Source organism: Schistocerca serialis, chromosome 1, assembly GCF_023864345.2.
Source record: "Schistocerca serialis cubense isolate TAMUIC-IGC-003099 chromosome 1, iqSchSeri2.2, whole genome shotgun sequence".
NCBI lineage: Eukaryota > Metazoa > Arthropoda > Insecta > Orthoptera > Acrididae > Schistocerca > Schistocerca serialis.
Window position 1 is genome coordinate 952,901,365 of NC_064638.1, and position 25,461 is coordinate 952,926,825.

The following is a 25,461-nucleotide window of genomic DNA, read 5'->3' on the forward strand; positions in this document are numbered from 1 at the left end:
AGCAGACGTTTGGCGACCAATATTGTGGTGCTCCGTCGGTGCTGTAATATGACGTGAAGTTGCAGCTGTTCTAATTGCGGAACAGCAAACACTTGCACCAATTTGAGGTAGAGATAATTGTTGAAGGTGGACTCGCTGAAGATGAATGGCCCAGCGCTGCAATTATGCTGAAGTCATGACACATTGACCTCGGGACTGTATTTCAATTCCATGTGTAACGTTTGGATACTCTCAAGACCATGTATATACCATTTGCTGGATACATGGGAAGTTAACCCATCAAATGAATATATCTTCTCCATACCATATCCATAGTCACTGAAAACATGTTCGCACTGTGTTTGTCAGTCAGTTTTAGTGCCTGAAGCAGCTGCATCTTGTAGGCATAAAGGCATAACCTCGCCTGCAAGACTGTGTATGCTGTTAATCGTGGCGTTGACAATACGCTCGCCGCCGATCGCATTTTATCACACTCCTTCCAAACGCCTGGAGTATTTTGTCTACGTTGATGTCTGAGGTAAATAGGCGACCAGCGTTCTGTTTACATGTTCCAATAAAATTCCAAGTACTTTCTCAGGGTGGGGTTCCCTCCCGCATTGCGTCCGAAAGTTTCATTGCACTTGGGTATTGGAATTCGTCTCTATGACTTAGGCTACACACTGATCTTATTTCCGTGATACCCATATTTTTCGTCAAATCTACGGCACCTGGAAATACAGAACCAACTGTATGAGTTACCCTGTTCCATACTGGAAACCAGTTACTATTATCAAATATAGTTTTAAATGTATTGAAGCAGGAATCTAGTTATTACAGCTCTAAATTTACTGAATTCTGTAATATTTCCACTGGTGGCAACTTTGACTTACAGCGCCAGTGGCCCAGCACAAGGTGAAGTAGACCCCCGCAGAGTGGGCGCCAGAGACACATTCCGCACAGGGGATAGCTTGAGTGGTGCTCTAGCTTCGCTCAAGAAAGGACACCTCCTGACGTGCCTGGCCGGTAACGATAAACGTGCCGAAAACTCAGTGACCCATGCAGCCACTGGGACGAAGCACAGACACCAAAGTATCAAGAATGCATGCGTGAAGGCACATGAAACTGAAGAACTGCAGAAGAAGTCATTCTGCTGTAAAAAAACTATTTTTTGGACTGTAAGGAGGTTGCTTATAAATCATGAATGCCAGCAATTTCTTATACTAAGCACAAGCATCAGACTCCCCATACCTCAGGCAGATATAATAGCTGGTACAAAGAATATTATGTAGCTGCCTTCCTAGCAACTAAGGAACGCAGAAAAACATGGGCACAGTATGCGACCAACGCTGGGAACAGCCTTGACAGTAAAAATATGAGAAAGACACTAACTTCGAGTCACACACCAACCCACACAAGATAGAAAATATCCACTTCGGTCTAGAAGGAGTGGTCATCAAACGGCGATGAGTCATTGGCACTGAAAAGTTAGCCCGCCAATGACAACGCTGGATGGAGGAAACTTTCAAGGAGTGATGGACGTGAGACTGTCGTTGAGAGAGTGTGGAAGAGAGAGAACATAGGAGCTCTTCCATCGATCGCCTACATCCGCCTCCCATCACCGTGTTATCACTGCTTCGGCTACGGCTACACACGATGACAACGCAGAGACCGTACCTAGGCCTGGCTGCCGACTTCACCACATGACGAGTGACCACGAAGGATGGTGAGATGATGCATTCCCCCCTCCCTCCACTTAATAACTGAGTCACATCCACGCCCAGTAAAATCGGTCCTGAGATTTGTGATTTTGTTTCTGTTTTGTGTAAAACACATGGAAATAAATGCGTTTTCATGTTTTATCGTCTTATCAATCTGTTTAAGTCTTACATGACTCCCTTAATCTCATGGCAGTTGTTCTTTGATTTCACATAATTTTTGATGTCATCTCTCTCACTGTAGAAAAATGGAATTAGTTAGCTGAGCATCATTTTTTCCAAGAGATGAAAGAATTCTCAGTTCCCTACGTTTTCGGTGTCCAACGTAGGGCAATATCGTTACTAATTCGCACGTCAATTTAAGCAAGAGATCAAAGAATATCTCAATTAACTATATTTTTGGCGCCCAATGTGGGGCGATCTCATTGGTGATTTGCATGGTGTTTGATATCACCGAGAATTTTGAAGGATTCACTATAAGTCTAAGGTTGCGAAAATAATTTATGGACAACCTGAAGGTCCCTGTATCTCGCTATATATTCAGAAAACAGAGATTTCGGTCATCTGCGATCTTCAGGAAAATACGAGTCGCCATCTACATATGGACCAAATATTTGATGGCACCGGTACCTCCCGAAACCAATTTCCCGAAGCGCAGTGAACGTTGTCTCTCCCCCTCCCCCCCCCCCCTCCTCCCCAGTTGAGTGGGAAACCCCGCCGGCGACACTAAACGATGAAATTGTCCCAGTAACGGCGCGGCGGCAGGGCAGCGGGCGCGCTATTTCTGGCTGCTGCACGTGGTTAGTGGGCCAGCACCGCCTCCGCCCAGCTACACTGCGAGCCAGCTTCCTATTGTGCTGCAGATTCGCCCTGAGCGGGACGTAAATTTTGTATGTTATCGAAAGTCTATTCGTGTACACCACACACCGTCACACACTTTTCTCAGGGTGTAGAGTTCCTGTCTCACCACATCGGTACACGAAATACGAATGCTTTTCCTGGACGTATTCAAATAAACAAGAGAGTGGATCACATGGCGTGCTTTTCAGAATGTTCCATTCATGTATAAAGTTTGTCAACCGCTGCTCGAAGTGTCATCGGTCTAATTTCATTTATTCACATAGGAAAGTGTAATGCTAACTTGATGATTAATAGGACGACCAATTTTAAGTTCAGTTTATGTGTTCCATAACTGAGAGCCTCGCATTACGTGGCAATAGACAATAACTTTGTACTTTTTTCGATTCATTGGTATGGATCTGGAATCGTATATTATTTCTACGAAGATGGACGCAAACTGTTTATTTCTGCCTTCATCACTCTTAACGGCATGTATGACTTCAAAGCAACGCTGTTTTGACTATGTAACTCTCCACTCACCTTCGATCTTATGATGGACAATCTGTCCTAGTTTTTGATGGATAAACTGCATCGACGCCTTAAATGGACAACATGTCTTTGTTATTTGGATGACTGTCGCTTTTTCGAAGACTTTTGAAGTACATGTAGGCTGCCTCTAAAACGCGCTGAAGTTATGTTCAGGCCGTGGTGCTCTCACCGAATGCGAAAAAGCGCCACTTCATCGACCAAGGAATAAAAATCTTGGAGCTCCTACGGAATAGCAACGGCGCCCGTTCTGATCCAGAGAAAATGAGAGCAGTCGCAGATTTCCAACTCCTCGGCACATTCGTGATATAATTATTCTTGCTATGTACTCGTACTACCAGTTATACACGGAGTGTCTCCCTGTAGTTGCTCTTCCAAGGGATGTACTGTGGCTCATCCCTTGCAAGACCTACTACAAGGAGACTGAGCCGTGGTAAAAATTGCTGTTTTGAAGAGAGCAGCGCGGCGCGGAGTGTGAAGCAGTCGCCCTCCGTTTCTGGCGGTGGCGTCGCTGTGGCAATCGCAGCTCTGGTGTCTCCCTCTGGTTGGAAAGGGGAAAGGTTGCCTGTTCACGTGCATTTAAGGGGCGCTATGAGCTCACCAGTCAGTCAGTCTGGGTCAGTCTCTCGTCCCCAGCTTGCTAGTCTGTCACTCGTCCGCATTTGTTAGGCATTTAGTGTCTGTCTGTCGTTCGGAGTGCTAGTATCTCTGTCGTTCGGATCAACCTTTAAAGCCGGCAAAATGAGAGTCTTTCCCCTCCGCCAGTAAGAGAATTCAGCGAATGGTCGCCCGGTCGGGGCTTAGTTCCTGCATCTGAGTCTGCGAGTTACGCCGCCAGTCTGTTCGAGTTTGCTCAGGCAATGGTCATTGGCGGTTGGATCGATCGGTTGGTCGGCCACGCACTGAGACACAAGATGACTTGTCCGTCTTGAGCGTCGGCGCATGTGAGGTCGCCACGTGAGTCCAGTGGGCCGCGGCATATAGCGAGGGGTAGTGACTTCGCGGTCGTCATGAGAGCAACAGGATTCAATCCACGACATCAGTCTGGCCGGTGCGAGCTGCGACGCCATGAGACGGGAGATCGGCGCGCCTTCCTACGTCCATTGAAGCGGCTGGCAGCGGATGGTTCGGGAGAGCGATTTGGGGGTGCTGCGCCAGGTCTTCTCGAAAAATCGCAGTTTATTAAAAGTTAAGTGATTGGTGATATCTTGTTTGATTTACTCTTGTTAAATTCTATTTGTTTTCTTGGTGAGGTCACCAGCCGTCTCGCTTTTGGGTCGTCGCACCATTCTTCTCCGTTTTCCCAGCCGCGCGAAGGTGGTTTTTTTATAAATTAGGTGGTCCACTTTTCCCTTGTGGAGTAGGGGCGGGTTAGAGCAACCTGCGGTTCGGGTTGTTGGGTAATCTCCATATCAGTATACCGTACGTTGGTAGCTGCCTCTGTCATGTTTGTCGGATTTGGTGTGTTAACCAATTTATTGCTTGGAGTGTAACGGCCTAATACCTGAAATATGCTTTGATCTTTGGGAACTTTGGTATTATTGCCTATGATCTTGAGAGGCGGTATCTGTGTGCTGTAGAGCATCTTAACTGTTGTTTGGCCAACCTTGTAGAATTTTATATAAGATTGCATTTCATGGGCTTTTTCTTAAATGATCATTTCAGTATATAAAGTTGCCACCCTTTCACCGTAAGACTTTTCTTAGAAGTTAAAATCAAGTTGAACCTTTGGTGGCAAGGTTAATATTTTAATTGTTAGGGTTTTGTACCATTTCCATCCCTCCTACAGGGGGGGTGCATAGTTTGTGTGCTTGTGTAAATTGTTAAAAATCCTACTTCAAAGTACTATGGTGTGTTGCAGATTTGCACCAGTGTAGTCTTTCATAGGCTGTTGTGAGCGGTCGTAACTACGGCCGTGTCAAAAGGAAATGGCAAGGTTCTCTGCCCAAAAGCTCATACAGTCAAAACTTCTTTCTTTCTGTATCTGAATAAATTGTAACTTTGATATTTAGAGGGTGCTTTCTGATTATAATTTTAAATCTGTTTCTTTTATAAAATGCTTTTAGGCACTATTAAAGTGAATAAAATTCCCATTTGTTAAAAGGAATTTCGTTATGATTTCAACAGTTACTTCCTGGCAACTACGTCCATGCTTACATAGTGTGATTAAATGTGTTAATGTTCTTGATGAATCGCTACTAAATAAAATAAATTCTTAAGAATATTCTTTGAAAGTAAATCACGGTTTAGAGACACAAAATTTTCCTGTGACGTACAGGAATAATCTTTCCTCTTCCTTAAAAAGGCGCTAGCATTTCCTCCAGTTCTAGCACTGTATCACGAGACTCACTACAAAACCAGTGGATGTGGCACAGATGCGGTTCTGGTACAAATTCGTAAGAGTGCTTCCATTGGACCGTCCAAGCCCAAGAGGAACTACTCTACACTTCCCAGAAAGAACGTCTTGCAGTTGTTTGGGCCATCATTATGTCCTGGCCGTGTTTATTTGATAAACCATTCACCATTCTGGCGGATAACGATTCTCTATGCTGCCTGTCTAACTTGAAGGATTTGTCGCGTCAGCTGGCGCGATGCATACTGAAGCTTTAGGAAAAGGATGTGATAGTGCCAGCACAAGAATACCAACTGCATCTCAAGGGATCCTGAAGCAGAACACAGCAGCTTGGACGAAATCCCAATCATCGCTGCATTAAATGACATTGTTATTGAAAGGAGGGAAGTTCCAGCATTGCTGAAAACCATTAAAACATTGGAGAATGAGGAAGCTGCCAGAGGAGAATTTCATTTAATAAAAGGAACATTGCAGCACAGGAGGTAGTGGGGCTATTTTGAATTTTTTTCACGACACTCAAAAATCTGGTCATCTGGGAGTAGTGTAGTCTGTAGATAGAAAAAGATGCAGGTATCACTGGACAGGTCTCAACCGACATGTCGGACACTATGTAAGTCATGGTAAAGAATACCAATTTCGTAAGGCTGTACCACAATCCGGGATATCTGGTACCAATTCCCGCTGCACCAGTACCATTGTGCCCGAATTGAATCGACCTCTTAGGGAGGTTGCCCAAGTCGACAAACACCTAACAGTGGAAAGTATTCACTGACTACCTTTCCAGCTATGCTGTCGACAAAGCTATGCTGACTGTCAAATCTTCATAAATTGCGAAGATCCTTGCAGAAGACCATTTTCAATCATGAATGACGATCGTGGAAAAGTTTTCCAGCCCAGACTAGTATCAGAGGTAATTTTACGTCGCGAAATCACCCTCAGGATGACAATTCTCTACCACCCACAGACGAACAGTCTCACAAACGCTTTAATATGACATTTGCAGGTATGTTCTCGATGTGCTTGTTGTCGAGCAGAGGGGTGCGCTAGAACACCGTACCTCGTGACATTCGGATACAAAACAGTGAAGCAAGACATTGCTTGCTTCACACCTTTCTCTTTTCTCCGCGGTCACGGGGCCGAACCAGTAACGCATACACTCAGGATAACTACAAGATCCACATCAGCAGCAAGACCAAAATAACCAAGGCAACTGCTGGCTCGCAGAAGGAGGCCCAAGAGAAAGACCGACAGCACTATAACGCAAAGCACCGGCCAGTGAGATTTGGTACGGACATTAAGCTCTACCCTTCCTGCTTTTGAGACTTGACATGGATTTTTACGCCTGTGCAGAAGGTGGGACTGTTGGAAAAGTTATCACTGTTTTGGAGTGAGCTGTGTGGACTCATTCTGTGTTCTTACCGTGGTATCAACGTTAGATACCACACTTGTTAAGTGTTGCAGTTATCTACCGCGGTCGGTATTAGTATCGTTGGACCCACGAGTCGCGACCAGTGCCGCTAGGGCCCTCCGCGGCTTGTATCAAGTTTTAGCGAGCTGTCGTCCACTCTTGCTCGGGACGTGGTAAAGTACGTAGCCTTCAGCTGATAGGAAGCAAACTCTAACAAGGCGCTTAGTAACGTATGACCTAAGTGAGGCCTCTGTTTATAATTATCCGTATGCAGCCAAGAAGAATCCTGTACAACCAGTTAAGTACAATATACATTATTTTTTACTAGCGACTTCCAATTATTTTAGTCGTTGCAGATGCTGACCACGCAGCCAGCACCTTATCGATGTTACTGAAAAATACCTGATGTGATTTATATGTTTCTGTTTAGCATTTGCCACCAGTCAACATTGGCGACGAGTCGTTCGCCGTCATCATAACACTTACATCCTTCCCTACTGGCGCGATCCGTCTCTGTCTCATCGCCGGGTGTCGCTTCGGTCGTCTGTTAGTTGACTCTTTGGTTGTAGTTTCTTGCAGCTGGTTGTTGACCGCAGGGGCAGGCTGCCTTTTGCAGGGAGAGAGAGATGGTGTGAGGGAGAGAGAGAGAGAGAGAGAGAGAGAGAGAGAGAGAGAGAAGAGGCAAATGTGACGTACGTTGAGCTGTTCGCGGAGCTTACGGGCGCACGATTGTCTAAGCGGCCGGTGGTCGGTAGAGCTGTGTTGGTTGGCAGTACTTGAGCCTAATGTAGACGCAACCGGTTTACTCTGAATTAAGGAGGCATAGTTGCTGATGTGGGTGTTTGAGTACTGTTCATTTCCTGGTGCCGTCTGTTCTGCCCTTTGGGGGTAAGGTACTCGTTCCTTGATTGACACATGTGCTCCCATGCCGAAGTTGCTCCCGCTACGCTGGATAGCCTGTCGTTCTCCGTCACTTTGTCTCAAGTATTAAATTTACCTTTTGGTGCCTGTGTTTGAAATCATCCTACTGCCATATTTGATGTGTTTTAAATTTTTTTTTGAATTGCAACTTGATCAGTGCCTGCTTATCTTGTCATCTGGGCATGGAAATTAATTTTGTCATGTGTTCCAGGCCACCGCGTCTATTAGTGGCCACTGAGGTCGAAATTGAGTCTTATTTGTATTGGAAGTAGTTGCATCCCTGACTGAGGTAACGACTATAAAATTGTCTACGGCTGTGGTAAGCAACCGCTAGCGGCCCAGTGAATCTTGGCTCATTTGGGCAATTAAGTTTCCTAGCTCTGGTGACATTCTGCTCCTTTGAAGGAAATTAATATTTACTGTTCTAAATATATGCTACTGCAGTAGTTTCAGTTTTAGCCCTCAAGATTTGCCTGTAACCTTTTAAGTCACTTAAGTTAAAGTGTGTGATAACCATGTGATATCTTGGTTATTGTCTTAACTCGTTACATTTTATTGTAAGATTAACCTGTTAATCCACATACAGTTCTTGTTGTAACATTCTTGCTGTAATAGGTAAGATTTAGTTGGGGCTTGGGACCAGGTTCACATTGAGTTTCTTGCCTTGGTCTAAGGATTTTCATCTGTTTTATGACTATTATGCACGAATTATATGTCTGCTTGTTTGCTCTCGGCTTTCTGAGCTATTCTTAGTGTTTGGAGACGGTGCCCCGTGGTGTCAGGGTCCGCCCCGGTAGCTGAGTGGTTGGCGGCACGGTAGCTCAGCGTGTTCGGTCAGAGGGCTGCGTGCTCTCTGTAATAAAAAAACTGAGTCAGGGAAACAACGATCAATTTGAACGGATGTCTTGTGACGTCCGCCCCGACCAAACGCAACGAACTATATCGAGCAAAAAAAAAAAAAAAAAAAAAAAAAAAAAAAAAAAAAAAAAAAAAAAAAAAAAAAAAAAAAAGTGGTCAGCGTGACAGACTGTCAATCCTAAGGGCCCGGGTTCGATTCCCGGCTGGGTCGGAGATTTTTCTCCGCTCAGGGACTGGGTGTTGTGTTGTCGTAATCATCATCATTTCATCCCCATCGACGCGCAGGTCGCCGAAGTGGCGTCAAATTGAAAGACCTGCACCAGGCGAACGGTCTACTCGACGGGAGGCCCTAGCCACACGACATTTCCATTTTACCTGTTACCTCCGGCTCATTGAACGTAGAATATCCGCACCGGTTGTGTACGTGCGCGCGGACGACGCGCCGCTTCCCGTCTCAACATTGGCCTCTGAGACGTTACGGCCTCGTGGCTTGCTACGGTATCCCTCATAAGTTGAGTTTCTATCTCGTAGAAATTGGTAGCTAATTTAACCCGAAGTGCTTGTTATTCTGACTCATCTTAGTCAGGCCGGCCAGGGTGGCCGAGCGGTTCTAGGCGCTACAGTCTGGAACCGCGCGACCGCTACGGTCGCAGATTCGAATGCTTTCTCGGGCATGGATTTATGTGATGTCCTTAGGTTAGTTAGTTTTAAGTAGTTCTAAGTTCTAGGGGACTGATGACCTCAGAAGTTAAGTTCCATAGTGCTCAGAGCCATCTTATTCAGACCTATCCTGCCGTGCCTGCCCCTTCGATGTTTTCCGTGTTGGAAGTTTGGTTTTAACATAACAGTTTTAATTTTGGTGTAACGCTCAATTTGTTAAATGGTATTTTATTATCTTCCCACGACGATATCTTGATTATGACCAAGGAGCTTCACTGATTGATGAAATATTGGATATTTCTATTGAAAATTGTTCTCGTGTCCGTTGCATAAAATATTAGTACTTAACTGGCCTCAGCTCGTCAGATACCAGGCATCTATAATCTAATGTTACTGCAGTTATCGTAAGTTACATTCATTTATGTCAAGCACCCCCTGTGGCCAGTCAAATGTTGGAATTGTAAGCTTTAACATTATTGTTGTCATTGTTTGCCCAGCGCTAAGGGCATGTTTGTTATATTTCATTGTGCTACTTGCTTGTCGATCCTTCCTAAATTGGTGCATTTTATTCGTCTAAATTAACTGATTAATCATCAACTGTTTTAAGTGAAGAAATTTTGGAGTAACTGTCTGAATCATTTACAGCTCCTCAGATAAGAAAGCCAACTATCCAGAGTTAGGGTAGATACTTCTTAAAATCGTACTTCCCTTTATTATTCCTCTCCATTGCGGCACTTGCTCGAACTGCACACTGCAACTCCATTTAGAATCAGCCAAGTTAAAATATGTGCGCTATACTTATTGTTGGTATATCACTTGATTGCTGCACTGCTTACTTCTGAATTGGCAGAAACTTGAAGACTTCAGGCTGTCAATACTTTGTTTCTGACCACAGTCACTAATGGTAATACGAGGCCTGTTCAGAAAGTAAGCTCCGATTGATTGCCAAATTGAAACCACAGTGAACATCAGAAATGTTTTACTTGTAACAATTAGCTACACCTTTCAGCTACTTCTCTACGTAGTCGCCGTTCTGACTTAGACTTTTGTCATAGCGTTGTACCAACTTTTCAATAGCCTCATCATAGAAGGCAGCCGCCAGTGCTTTCCGCCAATTCTCCACGCTGGCCTACACCTCGTTGTCTGCGTCAAAATGTTGTCTTCAAAGACAGCGGTTCATGTGACCAGAGATGAAACTCAGGGGGAGACAATTGCGGACTGTATTGTGGGTAATCTAACATTTCCATTTGAAAACGATGCAGGAGCATCTTCATTGCCCCTGCAGAATGCGGCTGAGAATTGTCGTGAAGACGAAACAGCACGACAGTTATGTAATGTTAGCTGCATAGCTTCAGGCGAAATTTCTCACCAGGCCCTCGTACTTGGCGGCAGACACTATTTTCTCGACATCTTTACGCACTCACTGCGAGCTCAGAAATGAGAAGAGCGACGTGATGCTAACTGGGGTTATACTAGAGACACTACCCAACACATCTGTGCAAAGCTTTATCGGATTTTCATAGTCGTTTCCATTTCGCGACCGATCGGAGCTTACTTTCTGAACGCCCCTCGTAAAACAAATAAATAATAATAATAATAATAATAATAATGCTGTGTACAGCACTATAGTGACCCTTATGTAATTACTGTTTTAGTGATGTCAATTAATTCATTTATCTGTTCCGGAGCGAGTAATAAAGCAATTTCTGGATTATTGCAGGTACTTTCTATCACTTTCAGAAGACATTTCCTTGAGACATTTAGCATTTGTTACGAATATGTCCAATTCTTACCATAAGCGATGGAAGGGGCAAAGCACTACATATCTGTGTAGTGAGTGGACTATGTGAGGAACCTGTAATATCCACAGCTTTAATGCTGCTGAGAGAAAGTGATTATTGGTAACTTGTATAATCAATATTAGAGTCTTACAAAATTGTGATGCTAATCATCTTTTGAAAATAATTGAGTTTCGTTGAAACAGAAAGGAATCATTTTTTCACTCCTCGTAAAATTTCATTTTACCCCAAAGGCGGTAATTATTCCCAAGTTCAGAGCCACTGATATAGATCCATGGTACTGTAATTGGCTCAAACGGGAAATTTTGAAACAGTGGGTCACTGCTTCGCCAGTAAAGGGAGTAACACCACAAGTTTTGTGGCATGCAGGGTCGAGTAGAGGTTAGTGTCGCGGCTTACTTAGTGTCGTCAGTTCAAACCCGACAACTTGCGATTATTTGTCATGTAGTATTTACTGTTTCTGAAGGTTCTCGGAATTTATTGTGTTTGTAATGTATGCATATTCAGCAATATTAGATGTGTGAATAAATAGCAGTTCTCTCCTTGAAGGAGTTTAGTTCTGTTCTGGCCGTACATTCATTTTCGCAACGAATATGCTTTTTAGTCCTAAGCGTTGTTCTTTATTAACGATGCAGTTTTCATATTTGTTCTTTATTCTGTTTACAACGTGACGATATCACTGAACTGATAAAGTTTTTCTATTATTTCATTAATTCTTCGGACACGTGACTAAATCCGAAGAACGTTTCTAACGTTATATATATATATTAGCAATTAATAAAAATAATAAAAAATACATAGTAATAAATATTATTTGAATATTAATAGTATTAATTCTTTCTCTGCTAGACAGGCTAGATGTACGAATTACCAATTAATTAGATATATTGTCTTTGAAATTGGTTTTGTAATGTGCATGAAGCTCCCTAAGCACTTTGACTTGAAACTGTGAATATGCTTTGATAGCTTTAAGTAAAGTGACGTCAAAATAAAAGAGAAATAACTGTAATAATACTATGATTACAGTTCTTTTAGATAATTATTCGCTCTGTTTCTCAGTGATTTATCAATGCAACATTACTACACACATCAAAAAGTTTTGCATCACCCCGGTTCCCAGAAATCATGAAGATAGACGTTGACTGTGGATACTGTACCACAGACACAGTCCCTTTGACTGTTCAGAGATGTCAGTAAACCCGCTCAAAGATGTTAACAACCACGCATAAGTAGCGCCTGTTAGACGGAGGGGGGTCCGACAGCCGATCAGTTCCAATCATTCCACCAGGAAGGAGGTACACAGCTCTTGTTGTCCGTAGTTCAACCATGCCTAGACGGTCAATACCGCGGTTCGATCGCGTCCGCATTGTGCAAGGAAGGGCTTTCAACAAGGGAGCGTCCAGGCGTCTCGGAGTGAACCAAAGCGATGATGTTCGGAAATGGAGGAGATACAGAGAGACAGGAACTGTCGATAACATGTCTCGCTCAGGATGCCCAAGGGCTACTACTGCTTTGGATGACCGCTGCCTACGGGTTATGGCTCGGAAGAACCATGACTGCCACGCTACCATGTTGAATAAAGCTTTTCGTGCAGCCACTCTCAAATTGTGCGCAATAGGCTGCATGATGTACAACTTCATCTCGACGTCCATGACGAGGTCCATTTTTGCAACCATGACACCATGCAGCGCGATACAGTTGGGCCCAACAACATGTCGAATAAACCACTCAGGATTGGAATCACGTTCTCTTCACCGATGAGTGTCGCATATGAATTCAACCAGACAACCGTCGGAGACGTGTTTGGAAGCAACCCGATCAGGCTGAACGCCTTAGGCACACTGTCCAGCGAGTTCAGCAAGGTGGATGTTCCCTGCTATTTTGGGGTGGCATTATGTGGGGCCGACGTAAATCGTTTGTTGGTCATGAACGACGCCGTAACGACTGTACGATACGTGACTGCCATTCTCCGACTGATAGTGCAACTATATCGGCAGTATATTGGCGACGCATTCGTCTTCATGGACGGCAATTCGCGTCCCCATCGTGCACATCTTGTGAATGACTTCCTTCAGGATAGCGACATCGCTCGATTAGAGTGGCCAGCATGTTCTCCAGACATGGACCCTAACGAACATGCATGTGGTAGACTGAAATGGGCTGTTTATGGACGACGTTACCCACCATCCACTCTAAGGGATCTACGCCAAATCGCCGCTGAGGAGTGGGACAATCTGGACTAACAGTGGCCTGATGAACTTGTGGATAGTATGCCACGACTGGACCAACAGTGGCCTGATGAACTTGTGGATAGTATGCCACGACGAATACTGGCATGCATCAATGCAAGAGGACGTGCTACCGGATATTAGAGGTTTCGGTGTGTACAGCAATCTGGACCACGACCTCTGACGTTCTCGCTGTATGGTTGTACAACATGCAGTGGGTGGTTTTTATGAGCAAGTAATGATGCTTATGTTGATTTGTATTCCAATTTTCTGTACAGGTTCCGGAACTCGCGGAACCGATGTGATGCAAACATTTTTTGATGTGTGTATTAGCCCGACGGAGATCAGCAGTCAGCAAACTAGCTATGTACTCGGGTGGTTACGGGATTATAAATAATTAGTTGTCTCTCTCTTGAATTATCACAGATGTTCCTCAATATATACCAGAAGTATAGTTAAAACTCATATGCTTATAGTACCAGATAATAATTCGTAGGTCAGTTCAGTGTGACATAATAAAACCCGTAACTCCAGATCGTGGTTTCGTCTCGAATGCCAATACAGGGTAAGAAGCATAAGCTTTTGCAGATGAAATCTTATATTAGAACTAGAATCCTGTGACCAGGCCTATCCAAAAGTGAAATATATTGAGTTATTTGTAGCCGCCGCGTAGCTCGTGAAATCTGAAAGTAAGTTTGGTGTCCTAACCGGCGGCACGTCTCGAAGATGAGCTGAAAGATAATTACTAATTATTTTCTAGTATGGCGCCTAACAATGGTCAATGTTCCGTTAAGGCCACGTCTACTCAGGATAAGGAAGGTTTAGGTTTACAAATTATTAAGTACCATACACAAGTTTGAAGTCATAAACTACCATTTTTTTGGTTTCGTTTACAACTTACATCGACTGTTACAGCAAGATGAACCTCAGACAATCGTTCCCTCCTCTTCGAGTCCAGGAACAGAACAACTGAACCAGAATAGAAAGTTCAGACACAGAATCGCCAACATCCATGGAATGTTCATCAAGGCACACATTACAACGTAATGCATTTGCTTACTCGGTGACATACATCGCCAGCTATTCATGCAATAATTATCTATACATGGCATTTCCAAACTTCAAATTCATAACCACCTCAGGAGATAAACTATAATTGCCCCCTGGGATGGCTGGAAGAAAGTTATTTATGCGCACCAGTCAGACCACCATACTATTCTATTATAGTTTCAAATTTCACAATAATGTTCATGTACGTTTCTTAAATTACCTTTTCAAATATCGTATGCACAAAATAGTAATTAACATATATGGTTTGCCTAATTCTATGGGAGGGTAACTACAATATTTCCCTTACCCGTGTGGCAGATGTTTCAGTCCGGAAAGGTATTAATGAATCTTACCAGAAAATGAGTTAACCTCCCTATCTAGGTTCGTGGTCACGGGAAAACCTGGAGTTGAAAACCAGCCCAGGGTCTTCAGATTGTCACTATGGCCACATCCATTGAGTGTCTCCATAAATCCCAATTTAGATCTTGCTTCTGCTGAATGACATGTTGATCGAATGTTGCTCAAGTGAACCACATCAAGGAATGCAACATGAGAAAACAGTGAAATTATGATCAGATGAATAGAAATGAAATAAAACAGTCTTCTTGTAGGTGATAAGCTGGGCATTTTTCACTTATAGTGGAACACACACTTCGAATGATACTACTGAAGCTTGTTACCACAACGTACGTGCACTCATCATACGTAATACACGTCGTCGATTGCCGATTTTCAGTCATTGCGACGGCAGTGTGACGAAGACGGTAATGCGACGATAGACGATACAGCAGGTGACGGAGCTTTAAGGTGCCTCCTCCTCCTTCCCCCCCCCCCCCCCCCCACAGTTGTATACAGTTGTATACCTTTCAATGAGTCTACCTACCTGTCACTATAGTTGGTGTCCAAAGCAAGATATACTTTTGTCCATACTCGCTATGGTGTTCACACTGTTCGCTAGCTATAGCACATTTTATCTTCTCTTGATATTAATATTCATATTATTCTGTGAAGTCATCTTTCATGCATAGTCGTAATCTTAATACATTAAATATCAAATTTTCTTTACATGAATGAAACAAATTACTCTGCCAACCTTCATACTTAGTTTTCAGAGTCCTTTTCTCTTTAATCTTTTAACTGATGAAAGTGCTCATTGACACAGTCTTTCACTGTCTTCATGCGTTTGCTACACATTTTTCACTTTCGTAGCACACCGTGATGCTTTTGCAACTTAAACAGCTTTACATATTGTTTCTATAGAAGCATTATTACCAAGTTGCTATATATATTTTCTTTGTCGTTGACATTATATCCTATAGTTTTACGAGTCATGACATTAATATTTAGTCCACATTAGGATTTGATGTTATTTGAAAAAATTTTATGTCATAGACTTCCCTCAAACTTTCGTGCCGAAAATAGATCTTTGGCCATCTGGACTACCGATCCTCAGGCAGTCACATTGTTATACATCACTCATCACAGATCCACACTTTTAACTATTTAAAATTTTAAGTGAAGAACAAAACCAAATCTCAATTGCATGTGTGCAGTTCATGCTTACGCTCGCATCGTTGCTTATATACCGCTTCTCTGAACTTTGTGCCATCAGTTATTTTCTCTACTCGAGAACATATATTCTTTTAATTCTCAATAGTGCCCCCCGGACGCATGCAATTATATGAATGAAGGCAATTACTGGAGCAAACAAAACTGTTACTCAGATCACAACAGTGTTCTTAAGTAATTAAAATATGTCTGTTTACCTTCACACTCCGAGAAGTCATTCAACCGTCACGACTGCGCATTGATACATTGTATGCACTCCTATATAAGTACTTGTTCATATTACTAAACCACACCATTCTCCTACTTATTAAAACTATTTAATCACAAAAAATACAAAAGAAGTTCTTATACTGCTATATTCACATAAAATTGAAAGCTCTCTCTTAGTTATATTTCCAATGCAATTATTTCTTCCTGCATCTACTTTGTTTCTGTGTCAGGGTCACCCTTAAGGCTGAAGGTCTCATTAATGCAATTCCCTATTATAAAACTAAAAACTATCAATGATATTTAACGCATGAATATAGAACTTCTTTACTCACTAAAGTATTTCACTATTTACATTACATTTCAAGTACAAATGTTTCTTTTATTAACTGTTTATGACGATCTCAGATTGACGCTTGAGAGAAATTTCATGACGTGAAATCTTTGTATTTATGATTCAAGGTTTCCTGGCCTTGTTCTTAACCGGTATTATAATTTTATTGATATCTCTAGCCTCGAGTACCAATCTGATAACCCCGTCAGCTGTTCCCACAGCTAGTAAGGCACTACTGTAGGAGAAAGGGACGGTTTAATTATTCCCCAATATAGCATCTTCTTTATTTCCTTCGACACAGCCTCGCATTTACTCCAAGGCACGGAATAGGAAGCAAGACAGAACGTCTGGTGCGGATATACCTGCATATCGTACATATAGCCTCGAATTATTTCGGGTTTTTCCGAAAATATTCCTGCGTATTTACTCAATAATCGAGAAAGCTCATGCTGCTGTTCAGTAGTTAAATATTCTCACTCCCTGTCTTTTATTTGGCTCTCTTGTTGTATTTTAACGAGTTCTTCATCATAATGTTCTTTCATTTCAGGATACGCCCTCAGTGGTACATTATGCTGTACATTATGTACAAAGGGTTCCACTTCTACATGTTCGAACCACCGACAGTACCTATTGTGCTTTGCCATTGTTTTGATCAATGGTAATTGCAAATTCTAGGTAGGCTTTAGTAGAAAGCACAAACCCTGAGAGATGTCAATCATAGCGCTTCTTTCCCTCAGTATGTCGCATCGCAGGATGCAAGTTGAAGTTAAATTGTTAACAATGAATATCGCTTCTTTTCCTATTTCTGTTCCTGCCTGCATCTGAGCTTTGATATTTTGCGACTCTCCCTTTATTGCTCCCGTAATTTTACAATTTTGAACCGGCAACATGGGCAGTCTTTTATTTTCGTTAATGACATTGAAGAAATTCTCAGACATTACCGGCATAGCCGAGCCTGTGTCAGTTACAACCGTTGCGAATACACCATTTACTTTTACATGTACCACAGAATGTACGATCTCGGTTTGTTGGTCAGATCATTTACGCTGCTCTGTGACTAATTCCTCCCGCCAATCCTGGCCGTCATTATAACGCCGCATAGCAGTCTGATTATTATCGTTTTCTAGTTTGCCTTCGCTTCCATTCCTAGTGGCCGAGTGCCGAAGACTTACATCTACCCCCTGTAGTTTTTCGACTGTTTATCATCAGTAACTTCTACCATTTTCACGTTGTGTTGTCTATTTGTACTATTCTGTGTGGTACCCGCGTTATTAACGCATGTCGATGTCGGAAGTATTTGCTGGCATGGGAATGGCTTCGACATTACTGATAAGGATTCCTGTTCCTGTCTAGCTGACGGTGCCGACCAGTTAGCAGCCATATTCTGCCGCCTCTGGCTACCTCCTTGTTTTGGGCTGGAAATTACTTCCGTAATTATCCTCATTCCTCCTATTTCGATTCATCGTATCGCTTCTATTCTTATTGTGAGAGCAGTTACCGCTTAAAATACCATTTACTCTATTTCAATTCCCTCCTTTTTCGTTCGATCTCTCATAGTTATTACCAACACCTTCGTATCCCCAGTTACTATTCCGGTGTTGGTTTCCATAACCGTTATTCCTATTTTTGTGGTTACTGATTGTCCCTTCACAGTTATTATTTGGTTCTCTTGCATCCTCTTGTGTCAAATCCAAAGAATCCGCGACCGACATGAACGTCTCTAAATCACTGTCTGGTTCATGTGTCAACTCTCTCCATATTGAGATAGGCAACCTGGATTTAAATAGCCTAAGCACTCGCGTGTGGCGATCGGATATGACCAGTACCTCGTTTTGTTGACATATTTCTCAAAACATTTTCTGCGCGTTCCTAGCTTTAAACTGTACATCTCAGGCAAATAGACTTGTTTCCGTAGTCTTTCTTGTATACTAACTGACCAAAACCCGGCCAAAAAATGTTGCTCGAGCTCGCTAAAAGAGAGACAGTTCTCTGTCACCTCTAATGCCAATAATGGGCATCTCCGGTAATATATGATGTAACAAACTGTATCTTTTGCCTTTCCTGCCAAGGTGCAGATAACACATTTTTAAAACTCTTTATGGATATCACCGGATGAATAGGTTTCTTTTCTTCGGAAAACACCTGAAAGTGTCTGTGTTTCAACAATGACTCTTCATGCAAGAGTGGGTATATCATTGCGCACATCTGTCGGTTTATTTCTACATGCATGCACTGCGTATGGACTAACAGTCACATTATTTGCTGGTGCTTTTCCGTACGTGTCCCGATTTGACACATTATTTCTACACTTCTGTACATTAAATGAACTACTGCAGCTCGGACTAGGAGCGGCACAGTCCATGATCCTATGATCACCCAATGGTTTTCCGATTATCTCAACGTCTTAAAGGTTCGTGGTTTATGTTTGTACCTTCATGACTTAGGTCCGGCACGGTCAAGCATTACTAAGTTCAGCTTCTACCTTTCGTTATATATTCAAAGAAATCTCCCCGATGCCCATGGTCAGTTGTTTGACTTTGACATCAAGAGATTCCTGTACTTTTTTGACCACGGATACTTCTCCGGCCAAGTTGTTTACTTTGTCTGGTAAATCTTTCAAACTTTTTATAACTTCAGACACATTTTATTCTACCTTTTCTATTTCGTTGTTAACGTGTTCTAATATACGTTGATTCCTGTCATCTAGAGCACGATTAAGCTTCTGGACTAACGCTTGTTCGCGTTTGACTAACATCTAGTCCACTTTAGCGTTTATGTTAGTCTGAATCTTTTCGAAAAACTCATTTTGCCGTTGGATATCTTCCTCACGCTCTCCTTTTCTCTGCTGTTCCATTATGTCCAATTTCTGGAACAGTAACGCAAGCATATCGCTTGGATTTGCTAGCTCTGCCTGCGTTCGTTTACTTTCGGCTGCTCTCTCGCAGATAATTTCGGCCGCGCGTCCGACAGTTTCTTGTCCATCCCAGCGGTTGTAAATTCTGTTGATAAATATCGGTCTGTAATTCCACACTGTCAGGTGGGATAGTAGTTCGTTCAGTTTCACTAACTACAGACCCTCCTGCCAACGATCCAGGCATATTCGCCACATGGTCGTCGGTTTCATAACTTTCGAGTTCCAAAGGGCTACGTCTTGTACTCGGTCTAACCATGGTGCTCGTAATTAGCGTCACACGCGAAAGTGAGACAATAAACAAACAACACTCTCTGCACTAAGTTACAATCGAAATGGTAGACGGCAACTACGTGGGAAGTTTGTTATGAATTGCATGCACCCAGGCACTACTAACTAGCTTCAATTAGGAACCTGGTCATGTGCATTCGATTCCTTACCTCAGTCTATCTTTGATGTAAGAAACAGCGTGAGTCTGCGATCATTCCTCCAGATTCTCAGTCAGCTTATCGTCGTTGGCGTGCTTATAACACATGTAACGGAAGCGTTTTATTCATTAATTACAATTAACTATATGCCTTTATACACACATTTAATCCATGACAACAATGAAATTAGGTCTCAGTATTCTAGTTTAGATTTCGGCCTCACGAGTAAATGTTCAGTGCAATCAGCTCTTTGTCTACATGAACCGAGCTGCATATAAATGTGATATATATATATATATATATATATATATATATATATATATATATATATATATAATAAAAATATGGTATATTAATAATTTTTGTTTGAATATTAATAGTAGTAACACATTCTTTGCCAGAGAGGCTAGATGTACGAATTATCAATTAATTATATATATTGTCTTTGAAATTAGTTTTGTAATGTGAATGTGAGTTAACTCACTAAACACTTTGATTTGAAACTGTGAATATGCTTTGACAGCTTTTAATAAAGTGACGTCAAAATAAAAGACAAATAGCTCTAATAATACTATAATTACAGTTCTGTTGGATAATTATGCACTCTGTCAATGATTAATAGCGCAACATTACTGCTAGCGCCACGCTGATCAGCAATCAGCAAACTAGCTATGCACTCAGAGTGGTTACGGGATATTAAATAATTTATTGTCTCTCTCTTGAATTATCACAAATATTCCTCAATATATACAAAAAGTAAACTTACAGCTCATATGCTTATAGTACCAGATAATAATTCGTAGGTCAGTTCAATGTGAAGTAATAAAACCAGTAACTCCAGATCGTGGTTTCGTCTTGAATGCCAATATAAGGTAACAAGCATAATCTTTTGCAGTTGAGATCTTATACTAGAACTAGAATCCTGTGAACAGGATCTGCCTGGGATGTTACCTCGCAACCTTGAGAAAATCTGAAAGTGGAATATATTAAGTTATTCGTAGCCGCCGCATAGCTCATGTAATCTGAAAGAAAGTTTAGTGTCCTAACCGGCGGCATGTCTCGAAGATGAGCTGAAAGAAAATTACTAATTATTTTCTAGTATGGTGACGAACAATGGTCAGTGTCCCGTTACGGCTACGTCTACTCAGGATAAGAAAGGTTTAGATTTACAAGTAATTATGTACCATACACAAGTTTGAAGTCATGAACAACTATATTTTTTGTTTGGTTTACAACCTACATCGACTGTTAAAGCAAGATGAACGACAGACAATCGTTCTTTCCTCTTCGAGTCCAAGAACAGAAGATCTCAACGAAAACAGAAAGTTCAGACACAGAATCTCGCATGGCCATGGAATATTCATCAAGGCATACATTGCAACATAATGCATTTGTTTACTCGCTGGCATACATCGCCAGCTATTCATACAATAATTATCAATGTATAGCACTTACAAACATCACATTTATAACGACCCCAGGAGGTGCAGTACAGTTTCCAGCGAGTATGTCAATCTATTTGATATTACACGTGTACTCCCATAGTTTCGACGTTAAAATCTGAACCTCAGTATGGGATTCTGTCGACACACATCGCAGTAAAAAGAAATTCTGCAAACAAGCTTCAACACTGTTAACATCTAAAATTCACTATGATTTTCCTACAACAAAGTGAACAGTAACCTAATGATGTCGCTTACGTAAAAAGTCTTTGTGAGGAACGTGTTCGTGACGACGTCGCTCTCCGTATGATGGCAGGCCTCTGTCGGCGCTCAGGACAAAGACCAAACGATTGGAGAGGGGGTCCTGCCTCCGTCCATTAAACGGAGAGCGCTGGGAGTCGCTCGTTACCCGATACGCACTCAGGACGTGTTGTGACCCGCAGGACTCTTCTACATGAAGTCAGCAGCTACTTCCTGAAGCACGACCAGCCGTGGAAAGGTCGCTGCCATCGCGTCACGTTAAAGGCAGCCCTCCGCTAATGGCCGTTTCAGCCGCATTTCTACCTCCCAGCGTCCTTTCCATTATTTTGTTAAGTTTGTGATTGAAATCTACAGCATTTTCATTTCACCAACCATTTCCATTGAGTTTTTCTTGCACCTCCGTACTAAATCGTGCAGTTTTTCCTTCCGATGGCATGCTCTGTTTTCTGATTTTTGTGGCATAATATTTCGTCATATCGCACAACTCTACCAGTTGCGTTTCTCTCTACATTGATCCCCCAAGTGTCGAATCCTCAATCAAGCATCGGTTTCTCCCCATCTGGTGAAATCACAAGATATGCAGTAAGATCACTTTGCTATATGTTACCGAAGTCAGTAATGTTGCATGTTTCACATTTTTAGACCTCCGTACCTTATAAGATCACTTTGATGTCTTAAAAACCCCTTCTCCTCAGGAACAAGAGGACGTATCAAGTTGAACTGCATGTCAGATACAAAAGGTGTATACCTAGAACAATGAAGTTTGTCAAGAATAAAGGTTTTACAGTACAAATCAACGAAATATTTCGAAACTTGATAATTCATAATAACATCACACGAAAAAATATTTCCTTTGTTTTGTTCGACGCCAAACTTGAAATTGAAATCATCAGCAGTTTTGCATTCAGGCTGACTGCATGACAATGGTAAAAGTCAGACCTCTACCATTGAATGTCTTTATTGCTCATGTGACGCGTTTCGAAATTTAGCCATTATCAGATATTCAGGAGCGATTCTTACACTTGAAACGTCATATCTCCAAGCAGCAGTCGCTTCTGAGTATCTGATGAACAAATTCCGAAACGACTTGTTGAGTCTATCAGTAGAGCAGGTTTTACCAGGCCTGGCCTGCACCTCAATAGGTATGGGAAAGGGAGGTCGGCAAAGGTTATAGATGACACTAAAGTGGGTGGTAGTGCGATCACTCACGGAAAAATTCCTGTAGCAGTTGGTGTTGGAGCTGCACCTTTGTTAGATTGAAGTCAGCGGATAGGTATACCAGCTTAAAGGAAGTCCCTCTAACTAAGGGCTCGCCTTCAGACGACGTCATGTTTCTAAGTAGAGAAGGCATTAGCGTATTTCATCAAAATATAAGACGTATTTGAGATAAAGTTAATGAACTGTTGACTCTGAAATTATTCGTATATCGTAGCACCACTTAAATAATTTGACAATTCAGAGGCTTCCTTTACCAGGATACAGATTAGCTCGTTGTTTTTCAAGGAGTTCCTTGCGGAGTTGGGGAGTGGCCATGTACGTAAAACACCAAATTCCATTTGAGTCCATAGACGTATCACGGCACTGCACTGAACAGATACTTGAATGTTGTGCAGGGGCAGTTGAATTTAGCGAAACTAAACGTCCAATTGTCGCTGTTTATAGGTACCCTAACTCTGACTTGAGAGCATTTCTGCTCAAGCTGGAGAGGGTTCTTGATTCACTTTACAGCAAGTACTAGAAATTAGTCATATGTGGTGACTTCATTATTAATTTGGTATATGACGGTGCAAGAAGAACGATGTTGCTAGAACTCCTAAATTCATATTATCTGATTCAGAGTGTGTTTTTTCCAACTAGGGTGCAAGGGAACAGTAATACAGTCATAGACCATATTTTTATTCATTCTTCATTACTAGATGGGCATTCTAATAGTAAAAGGGTGACGGCATTTCAGACTGTGATGTACAAATTTTAACACTAAAAGGTTTTTGTACTCAAACAAATGTCACATATAATTATAAACTATGTAGGAAAGTTAATCGAACAGCAATGGAAAGTTTTTTTAAACCTCGTCAAGGAACAACATTTGCAGGATGTTTATAGTGCCGATAACATAGATGACAAATGTAATGCTTTCCTTAACACATTTCTCATGCTCTTTGGGAGATGTTTTCCATTATAACGTTCTAAGCAGGGTACCAGAAGTAGAAGGCAGTCTGGGTGGTTGCCTAGTGGGATAAGGATATCATGTAGAACAAAGCAGGCATTATACCAAAATTTTAGAAGTAGTCACCCTCAAGCTACAGTAGCCCACTATAAACAATATTCTAAGGTGCTTAAAAATGTTATTAGGAAGGCAAAGAGTATGTGGTATACACATAGAATAACTAATTCACAGGATAAAATTAAAAATTGTGAAGATAAATCTGGTCAGCAACAAAAGGTCGATGATATAAAGTCAGTTAATAGTAAAAATATTTCTGTTAATGATAAATCAGATATATGTGTACTGTATTTAACAATCATTTTCTCACCATTGCTGGAAAATTAAACAAAAATTCAGTTTCTACAGGGAATCATAAAATGCCTTCCCAAGACTGATGTCTGAAATACCTCTCTGTGATACAGACAAGGCGGGGACTGAGTCAATAATTGAATCACTAAAGACTAAGGACTCTCATGAATATGATGACATGCCTAGCAGAATATTGAAGTACTGTGCCGCATGTCTTAGCCCTGTATAAAGCCAAATTTGTAATTTTTCCTTTAGGAATGGTCAGTTTCCTGAACGATTAAAGCACTCAGTAGTAAAGCCGCTTTATAAAAATGGTAAAGGGATAATGTAGACAATTTAGACATATTTCTATGCCATCAGTGTTTGCTAAAGTTATTGAAAAGGCTGTGTATGTAAGGATAATTTATCATTTTATGTCACACGATTTGCAATCAAATGTACAATCACCTCTTACTGTAACAACTGACACCAATAGGTCATTATTCACAATACTGAGAATGGCTGTGGCATGGGGTCTGGGTGGGGTAAGGTGAAATGGAGGGCGCCACAGGGATCAGTGTTGGGGTCACCCCTGTTCCTTATTTATATAAATGATATGCCCTCTAGTATTATGGGTAGATATAAAATATTTCTGTTTGTTGATTACACCAATTTGATAGGAAAGGATGACGTGTGCAACATTGGCTCGGTTTCAAAAAGTGCAGTTATTGATATAAGTTCATGGCTTGTAGAAAATTAACCCTGAACCACAGTAAGACTCGGTTTTTTTCAGTTTGTAACGCACAATTCAACAAATCCTGACGTAATTTCACAGAATGGGCATATGATTAGTGAAACTGAACAGTTCAGGTTTCTTGATATTCAGATAGTTAGTAAAATGTCGTGGAATGCCTACCTTCAGGATCTTGTTCAAAGAATTAATGCTGCCATTTCTACTATTCCAACAGTATCTCAAGTAAGTGATCGTCCGACACGAAAATTAGTCTACTTTGCTTATTTTCATTCGCTTATGTCGTATGGTATTATATTTTGGGGTACCTCTTCCCATTCTAAAAGGATATTTCTGGCTCAGAAACGCGCGTTTCGGGCAATAAGTGGTGTAAGTTCACGAACCTCTTGTCGATCCTCGTTCAGGAGTCTGGATATTTTGACTTTGGCCTCTCAATACATATATATAATCGCTACTGTCATTTCTTGTTAACAATATTAGCTTGTTCCCAAGAGCAAGCAGGCAGTTACTCAGTTAATACTCGGCTTAAACGAAGCCTACATTTGGATCGCACTTCCTTAACACTTGTGCAAAAAGGTGTGCAGCATACTGCTGCATCCATTTTCAGTAAGCCACCACAAGACTTCAAAAATCTGAACGGTAATCCAAGCACTTTCAAATCGAAGCTGAAGAGTTTCCTCATAGGTCACTCTCTGTGGTGAATGGGT